At 34.2% G+C, this 15,169-nt stretch overlaps 1 long non-coding RNA gene across 10 annotated transcripts in view; it reads left to right on the top strand.

Moving 5' to 3' along the window:
- The window catches only part of LOC129054622 (uncharacterized), a 406,710-nt gene that overhangs the window by 69,618 nt on the left and 321,923 nt on the right, over positions 1-15,169 (top strand). The window contains exon 4 of one of the 10 annotated variants that reach the window (XR_010140282.1): positions 3,633-3,726. The exons of the other annotated variants lie outside the window; for them this stretch is intronic. This is a non-coding gene — a long non-coding RNA (uncharacterized LOC129054622). The remainder of the gene's footprint in view (positions 1-3,632; positions 3,727-15,169) is intronic. 10 annotated transcript variants of the gene reach the window in all.

Raw genomic sequence — 15,169 nt, 5'->3', positions numbered from 1 at the left:
AGGGGAACATCAAAAACCAGGGCCTGTTGGAGGGTGAGGGGCAAGGGGAGGAGTAACATTAGGAGAAATACCCTTACACATGTATGCCTATGTAACAAATCTGCATGTTCTGCACATGTATCCCAGAACTTAAAGTATTAAAAAAAAAAAAAAGAATGATACAATGAACTTCGTGGACTCGGGGGTAAGGGTGGGAGGGAGTAGGGATAAAAGACTACAAATTGGGTTCAGTGTATACTGCTTGGGTGATGAGTGCACCAAAATCTCACAAATCACCTCTAAATAGCTTACTCATGTAACCAAATGCCACTTGTTCCCCAAAAACCTATGGAAATAATTTTTTTTAAAAGTTAATGCTTACATTTAAAATGAAATTTGATTGCTATACGTGGCTTCAGATTGATCTTCAAAGTGTATTTCATCAACATGATTGAAGATATTTTGGGATTACAGAGAAAGCATCAGAATGTAAAGAGGTTTGTTCAGGGTCTTGATCATTTTAAGTGATCTGCGAAACTGGATATGTAGTGTACAAAGTTTGTAGAGAAAATTTACATATGAAGTTTCACTAATATATAATCTTGTGAAATAATGCCAAGTCTGCAATCTAAAATAAAAGTTAAATCAAGCAAACCTAGCGTGATTCTGAAGATGTGCCATGAATATTCCACATCTTCCCTTCTGTTATCAATTTTTTAAGAAAGAGTAATATTAAAAATAAGCTTCCATTAAGTTGGATTTTTTCTTTTTTTCCTTTTTTGTTTCAGCAGAATCACTATTGTCCTAAGAATAAGTAAAAAGGAAGTGAGATGGAATTGATAAAGAGTGTACGTTTAATTTTTTTCTGAGGTAAATTGGGATAATTCAAGTATACCATAATATTCAATTGAAGTAATGAGAATTTCTGATTGAGGACGCTCTGTGACTAACTCTTAATCTCAATTAATCTTCACAGTAAAACAGTGAGTTCAGTAGTATTGCTATCACCATTTTTTAGGAATCTATAGAAGTTACTTGCCTAATGGAAGGCAGGTAATAAACGGTGCAGTCCTAATATAGACTCAGTCATCTTGAACTAGAGTCTGCACTGGCAGTTATGCTATAATTATTATATATAACGATAATTGTTATAGTTTATATAATTATAGCCATGGCAGGTTCTAAAAGACATTTTGAAGGCTACATTATGATTTTATACATATAATGAGGACTGTTTTTTAGTTTTAAAGACATTGAGACAAAAGCCAACATGCTAATCAGAAAGAAGTCACAGAGCCTTGTGTATTAGTCCGTTTTCACACTGCTGATTAAGGCATACCTGAGACTGGGTAATTTATAAAGAAAAAAGGGTTTAATGGACTCACAATTCCACATGGCTTGGAGGCCTCACAATCATGGTGAAAGGCAGAGGGCACATCTTACATGGCAGCAGACGAGAAAAATGAGAACCAAGTGAAAGGGGTTTCCCTTTATAAAACCATCAGATCTTGTGAGACTTATTCACTACCAGCAGAACAGTATGTGGGAAACGGCCCCCATGATTCATTTATCTCCCACCATGTCCCTCCCACAACATGTGGGAATTATGGGAGCTACAATTCAAGATGAGTTTTGAGTGGGGACACAGCCAAACCATATCACCTTGATATGTGCATGCATCAGAACCAAGTTAAAAGATAACTAGGGGGAGGCATGATTATTTGTTGTTTTAATATAAACATAAAGATAATAAGATATGATTTGAGTAACATCCAATACAATACAAATAAAATTATTATTAAATCAGCATCCTTGTGGTTTGTAGATGGAAGAAACTGGTAAAGAAAACTGTATCATAACAAGCATTCACCTAAAGATCATGCATTTTCTCATATTTAAATTTATATTAAAAATATGGTCTTTTATCTTATTAGTGTCATCAAAACCATTCCCAAATCTTGTATTTTCACCAAAATTGTCCTAGCTTTTCAAAAACAACTGCTTTTTAATATGAAAGAGATATAAGTAATTTGATATTTTTCTTGGTGTGCCAGCTGTGAGTTTACCTTCATTTCAGATACAGAAACAGGATAGACATGAGTCCAAAAGTATGGATATAAATCACCCAGGCATTTAAAGGGTTAGGCTTTCTTCTTTTATAGTCAGCCCTTCTTTTTCATTAAGACAGTAACAATGGAAGGGAAAGTAATTTATATTCCAAGTCAAAGAAAAATGGAGATCATAGACCTGTTTGAATGAGAGAGAAGCCTAGAACAAGAAGATAACAATTTTACCTTCAAGTGTCTGAATTATTTCTTATATTGTGGAGGTTGAGAGGCTTAGTCCTAGTTAGAGAGATGAATAAGCAAGCTGCTCTCAGTGTTCAGATCCTCAGGTGCTCAAGTGTGGAATGGGCCCACCAGAATGCACATGAGCTAGAAACTGGCACAGAGTAAGGAGCTGGACAAAAGTGAATAGAAGGACTAGGTTTGTAGTGTATTTGGTCTATAGGTGCAGTGGTAGGATTCTCTGATTTTTTAAAGGGTGTATAGGAGGTATACTGGTAAGTGTGAAGAAATTAATGGCCTTTAAGTAACCAAATTAAAGTAAGCGAGAAAGGTGATAGAACTATCAAAATGGGATTTCAGACTTTAAAAATTGGACAGATTTTTAAGAATATATTTAACAAATTATTGGATTCATCCATCAATGCATCCATTTGCCCATTTAACAAAAACTCTTTGTGAGATGGTAAGATGCTAAAGATTCCACATGAATAAAGCAGATATGCTCCCTGTCTTACAATCTGTAGTGGAATAATCTTACAGGTTGTAGTGCAATAAATTAAATAAATAATTTTATATACTTAATAGTTGTAATTGAAATATGTGCTATAAATGCCAAAGACAGGATGCTGTGAAAAATAATTAATAGTGAAATATAATCTATCCTGAGGTTTTGGAGGTCAGTAAAGTGTCATCCTGAAATTGAAGAAAAGTTGCTTAACTTTAAAACAATTTTACTTAATCTGAGAGTGAAGGAGATAGCCAGGTGATAGGACTCAAGAAGTGAGCTTTACTGCAAAGGCCATGCTTATTTGAAAACGAGAAAGAAGGTCATTGTAGCTGAAAAGGTAAGCAGTGAGCGATTGGATCATCCAGGGAATGTTAGAACATTTTGGAATTATTGAACTTTGTTAGTCAAAAAATTCCTAATACAAAAATTGACATTAATTTACAGATAGAAAAATAACACAGCATTTTAGAAAAATAAATGTTTCAAAAAGCTGAAGTCAGAAATATTCTGGCTAAATTAATGAATATCAAGATAGAAAAAATAATTCTGCCTATTTGTAGGTAGAAAAAAGAGCCCCTTCCACTTAAAAGTGGGAACAACCAACCTGGCCTTAGACTTCTACCCAGCAACATTCAATGTTAGAAATAAAACTAGGAACATACTCATATGGTTTCGCTGTGTCCCCACCTAAATCTCATCTTGAATTGTAGTTCTCCTAATCTCCACATGTCGTGGGTGGGGCCCAGTGGGAGGTAATTTAATCATGGGGGCAATTACCCTCATGCTGTTCTCATGATAGTGAGTTCTCATGAGATCTGATGGCTTTATAAGGGGCTCTTCCTCCTTTTGCTCGACAGTTCTTCTTGCTGCCACCATGTGAAGAAGGACATGTTTGCTACCCCTTCCACCATGTTTGTAAGTTTCCTGAGGCCTCCCCAGCCATGGTAAACTGTGAGTCAATTAAAACTCTTTCCTTTATAAATTACTCAGTCTTGGGGATGTCTTTATTAGCAGCATGAGAACTGACTCATACACATACACATATTTTTGAGTTATAGGACATATCAGCAAGAAATGTCAACCCAGCCTCAAAGTAATTCAAGAATAAAAATAAAATTGGTAGAGAAAATGCACTCAATTAAGTACTACACTGAAAGACATTTGAGTTGCTCCAGTCTGTTTCTATTACCAATAATGCTATAAACATAATTATGAAGGTCCACAAATAAATCTCTAGGATGAGTTCTCCATGATGGAATTACTTCTAGAATATTTTAAGATTTAATTTAATATCTACATTTTAAGCTTCATAGAAGCTTTTGCATTATAGTGACCTTCTTTCACCTAACAGTTTTTTAACCTAGGTTTCAAATTTGTCATTTATATATACAGGTTAAACATCCCTTATCCAGTAATCTGAAACTCGAAATGGTAAAAAAAAAAACCTGAAACTTTTTGAACAATGACATGATGCCACAGTTGGAAAATTCCACACCTGACTTCATATGACAGGTTGCAGTCAATAGAATGAATGATTGAAGGATTAGATAGCGCAGGTGCACAACACACAGCTTATTCAGTGCCTCAAGGGGAAAAAAGACCCTCCTAACACCCATCAGCTATGATATATCTTTTCTGCACATGCCCAGATTCCCTCATGCAAGCACACTCACAAAAGGTAATAAAATGGCACATGTGTAGGCTGGATGCACCAAGGCAATTTCCTTACAATGGCCCACAAAGGGGTCAAGACCAACAGACATTACTCGTACTTTTTTTGCTTACTCTGCTTTTTGATGTAAAGATATTGTTAAAAAAGTCAAAAAGGCCTGCAGATACCCCAATGGGTAACAGCGATGAGAAAATAAGGAAACATTTTGTTTATCTATAGCACAGAAAGTCAAGCTGTTAAGAGAAACTGGACAGCAGCGTCTCAGTGTGAAATGTCTTCCAGAAGAGTATGGTGTTGGAATGAAGACCATATACCACCTGAAGAAACAGAAGGAAAAACTGTTGAAGTTCTATGCTGAAAGTGATAAGCAAAAGTTACTAAAAACTAGAAAATCCCTGCATACATTGCCCAATTGTGAAAGAGCCAAAATGGTTCTGAATCAAGGTGATTGTGATAATATTAACAATGAAGATGATATTAACAGTGCAGAGAAATGTGTCTGTAGACTAACATGGCAAAAATGTGTGATGGGCTTATAGAAGAACTAAAGCAGTGGGCAGTGATAACAGAACAAGAATTCATGTCAGTTTATAAAATCAAAGAGGAACTTCGAAGACAAAAACATTAATGAGGCAGCATTAATGAGGAAATATTTTTTAAAGCCAACAGCAGAATGCCTCTTTCTCCCTAGAGAACCCATTTCCTAGTCCCCCGACTGCTTCTGATGTTTCTTCTCACCGAAGGAAATAAAATACAGTGTATTTTAATCAAAACACAGCATTGCAGGTGGGGACTAAGTGCTTGCAGTTGTTTGCTGCTGCTCTTTCACAGCTGATAGAGGTGTTCTGGTGATGCCACTCTGCTGCTTAGTTACCCTAAACACATTATTTTTTCACTATATTAATGGTGTGCCATATTGTTTACTTTTAAGCACTTTTGTGTGAATAAGTGTAAGAAAATGATTACTTATTGTTAGGATATAAATTCAGAGTCAGGAATGATGGCAATGCCAAACAACCAGAGATGGTCCACATAGGTGGCTGAGAGAGTGACACATTTACTTTCTGATAGTTTCTTGTACATGAACTTCATTTCATGCACGAAATAACTAAAAAATATTTTATAAAATTACCTTCAGGCTATGTGTATAAAGTGTATATGAAACTTAAATGAATTTTGGGTTTAGACGTTGGTCCCATTTCTAAGATATCTCATTATGTATATGCAAATATTTTAAAATCAGAAAAAAACCCCGAAATTCTAAACACTTCTGGTCCCAAACATTACAGATAAAGGATATTCAACCTGTATATGTCATAATAAGCTTTCCTTTTGCTTCCATTTGCATTTTTGCTTTTTGAAGAAGCAAAGTGTACAACAGTCAAGAGCACAATTTCTGGAGTCAGATTGCTTGGGTTCAAAATGCAGTTCTGCCCCTTTTAATGGAAACCTGAGAAAGATACATATCTCTTTATCATTCTTGATTTTTGAAATATGGATAAATAATACCTACCTCATCGATCAGGGTGAGGCTTAATAAATTATTTTGTATCCAGTGATTTACATAGTGTTAATCTGAGGTAGATGTTGTTATTACATAGTAAGACCTGTATATAATTCACTTTACTTCCTAATCTCTGGAATTCTTTGGTTCCAAATGTACCTCTTGCCTCTTAAATTTAAAAAGGAAAATCTCTGCAATGCATGTGTATTTGACTCTTAGATTAGAGAACAAATGTAGCTAAATGTGAAATAAAAGTTTTGGGATAATACCACTTTTACTTATGCATTGATTTGAAGCTTTGTGATATTGTTAATATTCGATAATTTTGATCTGCAAAAATGGCAACTAAATATGCTTCAATCTAATACATGAATAAGAAGGGCCTTTTCGTGACAGGTTAGCTGATTCATAACATAAGAATTACTTAATATTAAAAATGTCATCCTTTAAGATCCAGCTCTAATGTTATTTCTTTTCTAAATAACTTCTCACCTTATGCAAGAAGATTTGTCATTTGCACAAATGGACTTTCATGACACTTTACGATGGTTTTACCTTCATCTTTATGTTCTTACTCTGTAAATATGACTTTCGCTAATAGTAGACCAATTTTGTCACTTTATTTTTTAATGATCAGCACTGAGTTTTTTATCTCTCATATAGTAGGTGCTCAATATACATTTATGTAGTTAAAAAATGGATGCATTGGTGTATGCATGGGGCAGGCATGAATAGAACTAGCTTTATGTGTTGGTCTGCACAATTAATACATTATCAAAAGCTTTCTCCCCCAATTAACCTCCACTTCTGATTTATTAATTTAAAAAGTGAAACAATTATATTATCTGCCCCTTGGTTTAAACCAGTGAATAGTTTGAACAAATGCCATAAGAAATTTTTTTTCAGTAGCTGTTATGAATGGGCCTTGTTGAGCCATTCCTTAGAACAGGTTTTAATTTATATATAGAAGTATTAACTAGATGGGAGATTTAGTAATATTAGAAGTGGGAGCCTAATAGGTAATGAGCAAACAATGAAAAATTGTATCAGTTTGTTAGATCTGCTTCTGGTAGGCAGAAACAGATCTTGTCTTCTTTCTCAGATAAGAAAACCAGAGAGCTTTATTAGTAATGCCGTATTATAAAAAAATAGCCAACATTTCTTAAATGTCTACCATGTAATAGACATGTCCTAAGCATTTTATATATGTTCCCCCATTTATTTCTTATTGAAGCTCACAAAATAACCAACACTATTATCTGCTCTTATAAATAGAGTAACTGAGACATAGGGAGGTTAGATGTTTTTCCTAAGGTCATATAGCCAGTTAGTAGAAGAGCTAAAGTTCATACCCAGACATCTACTCAAGAGCTGTGTGGTTAAGCATTATTCAGAGCAGCTTTTCTGGGATGGGTATCTTCTGTTTGACCTCTTTGCAGATACACTTTTCCTCCTTCTCAATCCTGCTTTCCTGGAGGCTGACCAAGCTGCTATTAATGGGCTCACTTGCCTTCTAGCCACAGGTAGGGTTTGGTCTATACGGCATAATAGCAGAAGAGAAAATGAGAAGAGAATGAGGTCAGGACTCTGATTAAGCCATGAAATTTTATTTTAAATGTGAACATCAACAAAATAATTATATTGAAACTTACATTGACCTCCCTAATCTTGACAATTTTTGAGGTATTTTAACATTCCACTGCAGATAGTTGAGTTTTAGAAGATACAACTTTATGAAAAATCAATGACAAAATTGGTTGCCCTGCTTCCCTCCCTGTTACATTACTGAGAATTGGCTGTGTCTCTGTATAAAGACCAGAGTTCCTTTAGGTGATCTCCGCACATCATCACACCCTCCATATTCCAATAACTTTTGTCCCTTCAGGTATAGAGGTAGGAAAATCCCCCAGTGTTACTAGCCCTATGGGGTCTGCACTATCCCTTTTTGGATTATTTAAACCCTGCACATAACTTTTAAAAAGTGTCTCTAGTTCTTATCAAATTATCCTGTTTGTGTGTTCCAGTTATTTCCTACCCAAAATCATGACTGAATAATTGTCTAATAAAGCATTCAATTATATTTTTGAAAACATTATGCCATGATGTCGTATGATTATGCTTTTTTGCTCAATATATAGCAAGCACATTAGTGCTGAGCACATGTGAAGTGTTTAATTAATTAAGTGCTTATTTACTGTAAAATTTTAAGGCTTTTAAATTAAGATGCTAAAATAACATATGATTGTATTTAGAATTTATTATAATTTTGGTATTAAATGAAAATGATAAACCTTTCAAAAGGAATATGGGGAGATCTACTTTTCAAAAGAATAATGGTTAATCACTGTGGCATTATTTCATAAAGTATAATGTCTAGAAGGCTTTAAAGTCAAAACAGAGAGGCATATGAAAGAGCTGTATACTTTTGCCCAATAAGAGTGAAAGAAATTTTTATCAGCAATTGATTTTAGTGATAGCTTATCTTCACTTCATATTACACAACACCCTAATAAAAATATATGATAGAGGACTCATCATTGTGGAAAAAAATAAATGTTAATTGCAGGACAGTTCAAATGTTGGCCTTGGACTAACTCAGTTCTCCCTTTCTCGCTTGCAGTTCTCAAGAATAAGTGTAGAATGTTCTGGGAATGCAACATCCTGAAATACAGAGAAACAGGTTAGAATAGCCCAGTCTCCATCTTTGTCCTTCCTGGGACAAGATATTCTACAAAACTTTAACCCATTGATTTGTGTAGCTTGGGGTTATAAAACCCAGGGCAGGTGTTTTTTGTAGTCCCTTAGCAATGATATGAGGTGGGGTACCTGTAGATGAGAGTCCATTTGCCCTGGGCAGCTTTCCTGAGCCTTGGGAGATGGACCCACTATGAATCTCAGGCTTCTACTCTCCCTTTCTGCCTATCTGTAAGTAATACAGTTGCTTTACTCAACTTGTGTGAGTATTCTATCCCAGTATACTCATACAAATTGTAGAAATTACAGCCCAAGTTGCAGTGGGCTGAAATGGTAACCACTGTGCAGTGATCCTGCTTTGCACTTATTTAACAAGTGATTGAAGGAATTAGGTATTATTTACTTAAAGATTCTCTAATCTCAAACTTATTTCTTGAAGTCCTGAGAAATAGAATAAGAGCATAGCTTTCTGGATTCCAAAATTACTGTTCTTTCCACTGCATCCCACCACTTTAATGACAGTATGCTAATGAATATGCACACCTCTGTAGAATTATTTATAATGACATTTCTGAAAAATTTTTATGCATTTATGTTTTAGGCAGATGCTAAACCCCATTGAACAATGGTTTCTTAAAGAGTAAACCCATTTTATCCAAAAGAGGTCACATGGCTGTGTGGTGTCTTGACTGATGAAAGCCACAAATGACATTCCTAGCCTTGGACCCAGGACCTCCTATGTGATATCCTACATTCCCTCTTTCTTTGCTTGCTGTCTGTCAGCCAAATATAAAGAATCCAGGAAAAGACTCCTAAGACCTAGGGAATGTACATAAGTGGATACGTGGTAAAGAGTTATTTATTCCAACCAGCTTAAACTATGAAATGAGCAAGAAATGTATTGTGTTAAGATTCTGAGATTCGTGGTTTTCTTTTATACTTAGATTTCCCTGATTGATACAGAAATTGAAGGTAACTTTCTTCACATGATAAAAGCTGTCTACAAAATAATAACATTATTATTATTTGCATAGCAATTGTAAAATACTAAAAGTATTTTTATTGAAATGCAAAATAAATGTTATCATTACTTCTTTTTTTCAAAATTGTATTAATACTTAACAATGCATCCAATCAAGAAAAATAAACAATAAGTAAAAAAAGAAAGAGTAAAATAAAAAAGTAATTAATGACAAAATATTATTAAAGTTAATATGAAGATTTAGCACAATTGCTAGACATAAAATCAGTCATAATTATCAGTTGCATTTCTATCCTACAGTAACAAGCATGTTTGTTGTTTACAAGATGACAATGACATATGTACAGTTTGAATATAACAAAGAATAACTGAAGAAATAAGTTGAACAAAAATATATAAGACCTTTATGTTGAAAAAATACAGTGAAAGAACTTAAAAAAAACCTGAAATAACTGTAGATATACAATGCTTATAGATAAGATGTCTCAGAATTCTAAAATTACTTTTGGTCCTGAATTGCTCTCTAGATTCACTACATTCTTAACAAAATGTTAACATGGTCTTAATGGATCATGTCAAGCTGATTTTAAAATGTATATTAAAGGCTGGGTGTGGTGGCTCACGCCTGTAATCCCACCACTTTGGGAGGCCAAGGCAGGTGGATCACCTCAGGTCAGTAGTTCGAGACCAGCCTGGCCAACATGGTGAAACCCTGTCTCTACTAAAAATACAAAAAAGTAGCCGGACATGGTGGTGGCCGCCTGTAATTCCACATACTCAGGAGGCTGAGGCAGGAGAATCACTGGAACCCAGAAAGTGGAGGTTGCAGTGAGCTGAGATTGTGCCACTGCACTCCAGCCTGGGTGACAAGAGCAAAACTCCATTTAAAAAAAATTTCAAAAAAAAAAAAATATATATATAGAAGTTCAAATGCCAAAAATTATCAACACTCTTTAAAAAGATTATCTCTTTGAAGAAAGAGGGTAGGCCAACTACTTATCAAGACTTGTTAAAAGAAAATTAAGAAAGTGTTTATTAAGAAAATATAGCAAAGTTTATTGTCATAGGAATATGAGATTAGGCTAATAAAACAGAAACATATGATATGACAGCCATCACTGAAGATCTGTGGTGAAAATTCACTATTCTATAAGTTGTACTGGGACATCTGGGTACTTGAAAAAATACAATGTGATCTCTACTCTATGACAAATAATTTTGGAAGACATATTTAAGAAGAAAACATAGGAGAATATCTTTACATCCCTAGGGTAAGGACTCATGATGTTTAAAGAGTGAAAACCATAAGGAAAAATATTGAAAATTTTGATACTTAAAAAAAAACTTCTATTTGTCAAAAGTCATTAGGAAATGTGAAAAGATAAACCATAATCTGAGAAATAGCATTTTAACATAAATAGTTCTAAATAGAATAGCGTAGCATATAGAATATATGCGAAACACCTATTTATTTTAAACCCAATGATTTAATAGAAAAAAGAGCAAAAGTCTTGAACAGGTATTACAGAGGAATGGAAACATAAATGTTCAATAAAATATGAATCAACATTCAACCATATTAATGCTTAGAAAAATGCAAATTAAAATTCTTATGAAATGATTCACACCAAGTAGATTTATAAAAATGTAAAAAGTGTTACAATACTAAATGTTGGCAGTGTGGTGCAACAACAGAAATTATATCCTATGGTTGGGGAGTGTTAACTGATTGAGGCATTATGAAAGATAACCTGTCATTACTAAGTTAGGTTTAACATATATATACTTGATGACCCAAAAATTTCATTTTCATGTGCAAATCTTAGAGAATAGTTTATCTTGTTTTGAATATCTGAGACAGAATATTCGTAATAGCATATATATTTTTGTTTGTTTGTTTTGAGACAAAGTCTTGCTCTTGTCCCCCAGACTGGAGTGCAATGGTGCCATCTCGGCTCACTGAAACCTCTGCCTTCTGGGTTCAAGTGATTCTCCTGCCTCAGCCTCCCGAGTAGCTGGGATTACAGGCACCTACCACCACGCCTGACTAATTTCTGTATTTTTAGTAGAGACGGGGTTTCACCATGTTGGCCAGGCTTGTCTTGAACTCCTGACCTCAGGTGATCTGCCCACCTCGGCCTCCCAAAGTGCTGGGATTACAGGTGTGAGCCACTGCCACTGCGCCTGGACTTCATAATGTTAGTGTCAGTAATAACAAAAAAAGAAACCTTGAAACTACTGAAAGGTATGGGAACAGTAGAATGAACAAAAACAAAATTATAAGATATCAAACAATAGAATTTTCCACAGCAGTATAACTCAATGAATTGTGGATAAATGCGCCCACAGATTTCAACCTTAAAATTATATATTGAGAGAATATGCAAAGAATAGCGAATCATACATGTGGTAGGATTACAGTTATAAATGAGTATAGTAAAAAATAAAAGAAAATGCTCTTAGTAGGAATATACGTGTTTGCTAAAACTATCAAAGAATAGCAAGGAGATAAGTATCTCAAAATTTTACAAATGGCTTCCTACAGGTTTAAATAGAAAAGTGACACAAGGTGACTTCAAAGGGCTGGGTATTATAACATTTCTTACATTCCATGTATAGAGGCATTCTCTTATTATGAAAACCTAGATAGATAGATAGACAGATACAGATATGTATAAAATAAACACTTTTATATGTGTAATCTTTCACAATTAAAAAAGAGAAAAACTATAAAGTACCATTTTTCCACATTTATAGAAAGAGAGAGTACAACAACATAGTGAGAAGTTTTATGAAAGTGAGATAATTGAACTTGTTTACAGACTGGAAGGAAGGTACATAAGTGATGATGAAATTTATAATATTGGATCAAATTAAATTATGGATGAAGCAGGGTCTTTAAAGAAATGGAGTGGAAGTAAACTTCAGTGCATGTAGAGGAATATCTTTTCCCAGGAGATGGGACATCCCTTTGAGACCAGAATAAAGTGGCTGAAGATGAGCGTAGTTACAGTAATTTAGTTACTCTGGAGTCAGGCATCTGAGATAATTCATACTTTGTAGTTTTAGTTTTTCCTTGTGAAAAAAGAAGAGGCAAGTTCTTGCTCAGAAAGTGTGAGATGGCAGTAGAGGAGAGAAAAGAAGAAAAATATTTACATGGTCAACATAGAGCTGCTCATTGATACCTGATTCTCATCTCATTCTGGGCACCATGAAGCACCAAATTCCTGCCCTTTTGTTGTTTAATGGGACCAGACTTCTAATTCTGGTCAATGAGTTTTGGGCAGAAGTGGTGTGTGTCACCTCCAAGCTGGAGCACTCCTCCTGAATGCCAGCTGTACTTTGACCTTCCTCAGTAACTGTGGAAGAATGCGTCAACATGGATGCTACATTGGCCTTGATGCCTGAGTGATAATGAGGAACACAGCCCCTGGCCACTCTATTCAGACAAGTAGAGTGAGTGAAAAGCAAACATTTGTTTTCAATATTATGAACATTTCAAAATTGTTTGTTATCTAATGTAATATACCTGATACAGTTTAGAATAGTTTTTTGGCTTTTGTTTGCTTTATTTTTGTGAGGATTTTTGGACTTTTTTTTTTTTTTTTTTTTTTTTTTTTTTTTAAATGAGAATGGGAAAGTAACCTCAGGAGCAAGTAACATTCTTGCTTACTGGCACTTGGGATCTAGTTTTAGTTCCTGCAAAACAGATTATTTGGGTTTTTAAATTTGTTTCCTTGTTTCTAATTTTAGTTTTACTTTTCAATGTTGGCTTTTGAGGTATCCTTCTTTGATGCCTAGTTTGTTGAGGTTTCTATCATGAACGGGTGTTGAATTTTATCAAAGCTTTTTCTGCATTTATTGAGATAATAACACAGTTTTTGTTTTTAATTCTGTTTATGTGATGAATCACATTTCCTAATTTGCATATGTTAAACCAGCCTTGCATCCCAGGAATAAAGCCTATTTTATCATGGTGGATTATTTTTTTGATGTGCTGCTGGATTTGGTTTGCTACTATTTTGTTGAGGATTTTTATGTCAATGTTCATCAGGACTACTGGCCTGAAACTTTCTTTTTCACTGTGTCTCCCAGGTTTTGGTATCAGAATGATGCTGGCCTGATAGAATGAGTTAGGGAGGAGTATCTCCATCTCCATTTTTTTGAATAATTTCAGTAGGATTGCTACCAGCTCACCTTTGTGCATCTGGTAGAATTAAGCTGTGAATCTATCTGGTTCAGGGCTTTTTCTGGATGGTAGGGTTTCTTTTTAAATTACTGATTCAATTTCAGAACTCATTATCAGTAAGTTCAAGATTTTGGTTTCTCTCTGGCTCAATCTTGGGAGGCTGTATGTTTCCAGGAATTTATCCATTCCTTTCATGTTTATAGTTTATAACAGGGTTTATTGTATTTCTGTGGGGTCCATGGTAATGTGTCCTCTGTCATTTCTGATTGTGTTTATTTGGATCTTCTCTTTTTTTCTGTACTAATCTATTAATCTGGCTAGCAGTCTATCAATCCTATTTATACTTTTGAAGAACAAATGTTTGGTCTTGTTGCTATTTTGAATGGGTTTTCATGTCTCAGTTCAGTTCAGCTCCGATTTTGGTTATTTATTTTCTTTTGCTACCTTTGTGGTTGGTTTGCTCTTGTTTTTCTCATTCCTCTATGTGTGATGTTAGGTTGTTATTTTGAGATCTTACTAACTTCTTCATGTAGGCATTTAGTGTTATAAACTTTCCTCTTGACACTGCTTTAGCTATATCCCAGAGATTCTGTTATGTTGTATATTTGTTTACATTCATTTCAAAAAATATTTTGATTTCTGCCTTAATATCAGTCTTTATCCAAAATTTGTTCAGGAGTAGGTCATTTAATTTGCATGTAAATTTATGGTTTTGAGATATCTTTTTGGTATTGATTGAAAGTGATTTATATACCAGAAACAACTGGCTGAAGAATTGGAGAATCATCAAACCAAGGAAAGGATTTTCCTAAAAAAATCTATACTAGTTGGACAATAAAAAGGAACATTGTTTATGAATAAATTTAGGAGGCTACTCAAAACTGAGAAGTAGAATCAATTTTAGAGTTTCAAGTAGAGATCACATGGATAGTTAGTAGCATTCAAAACATGTAAATAATTTCTTAGTCACACAAATATAAAAATACCACTGTTGCCTTAAGAAATTGTCCTGTCACCCTGTCAAATTTCTATAAAAAGGCAAACAAACTAGTATATTTTTAAAACAAATCTCTACCAAATATTATTAACATTTGAATTCTTTTCTTCATGCTAAAACTTTTAAGCCAGATCACTTTATTCTTGAAGTAAGAAGACAAATGTCTTTAAAGAAGCTTCCAATTTATTCTAATGTATATTTTCTGAAATTAGTTTCATAAATTTATAAATTATTAAGTGATGCAACATTCCTAGATATTCAAAATTAAATATGTTATACTGTATATTTAATTACACTTATATATAAAGTTCAAATAAAATAAAACAGGATATAATTCTCTCGAATATTCAGCATTT

The sequence above is a fragment of the Pongo abelii genome, chromosome 5 (assembly GCF_028885655.2).
Source record: "Pongo abelii isolate AG06213 chromosome 5, NHGRI_mPonAbe1-v2.0_pri, whole genome shotgun sequence".
In the NCBI taxonomy this organism is placed as follows: Eukaryota; Metazoa; Chordata; class Mammalia; order Primates; family Hominidae; genus Pongo; species Pongo abelii.
Note: the sequence above shows the minus strand (reverse complement) of the source record. Positions and strands in the feature narration are given on the sequence as shown.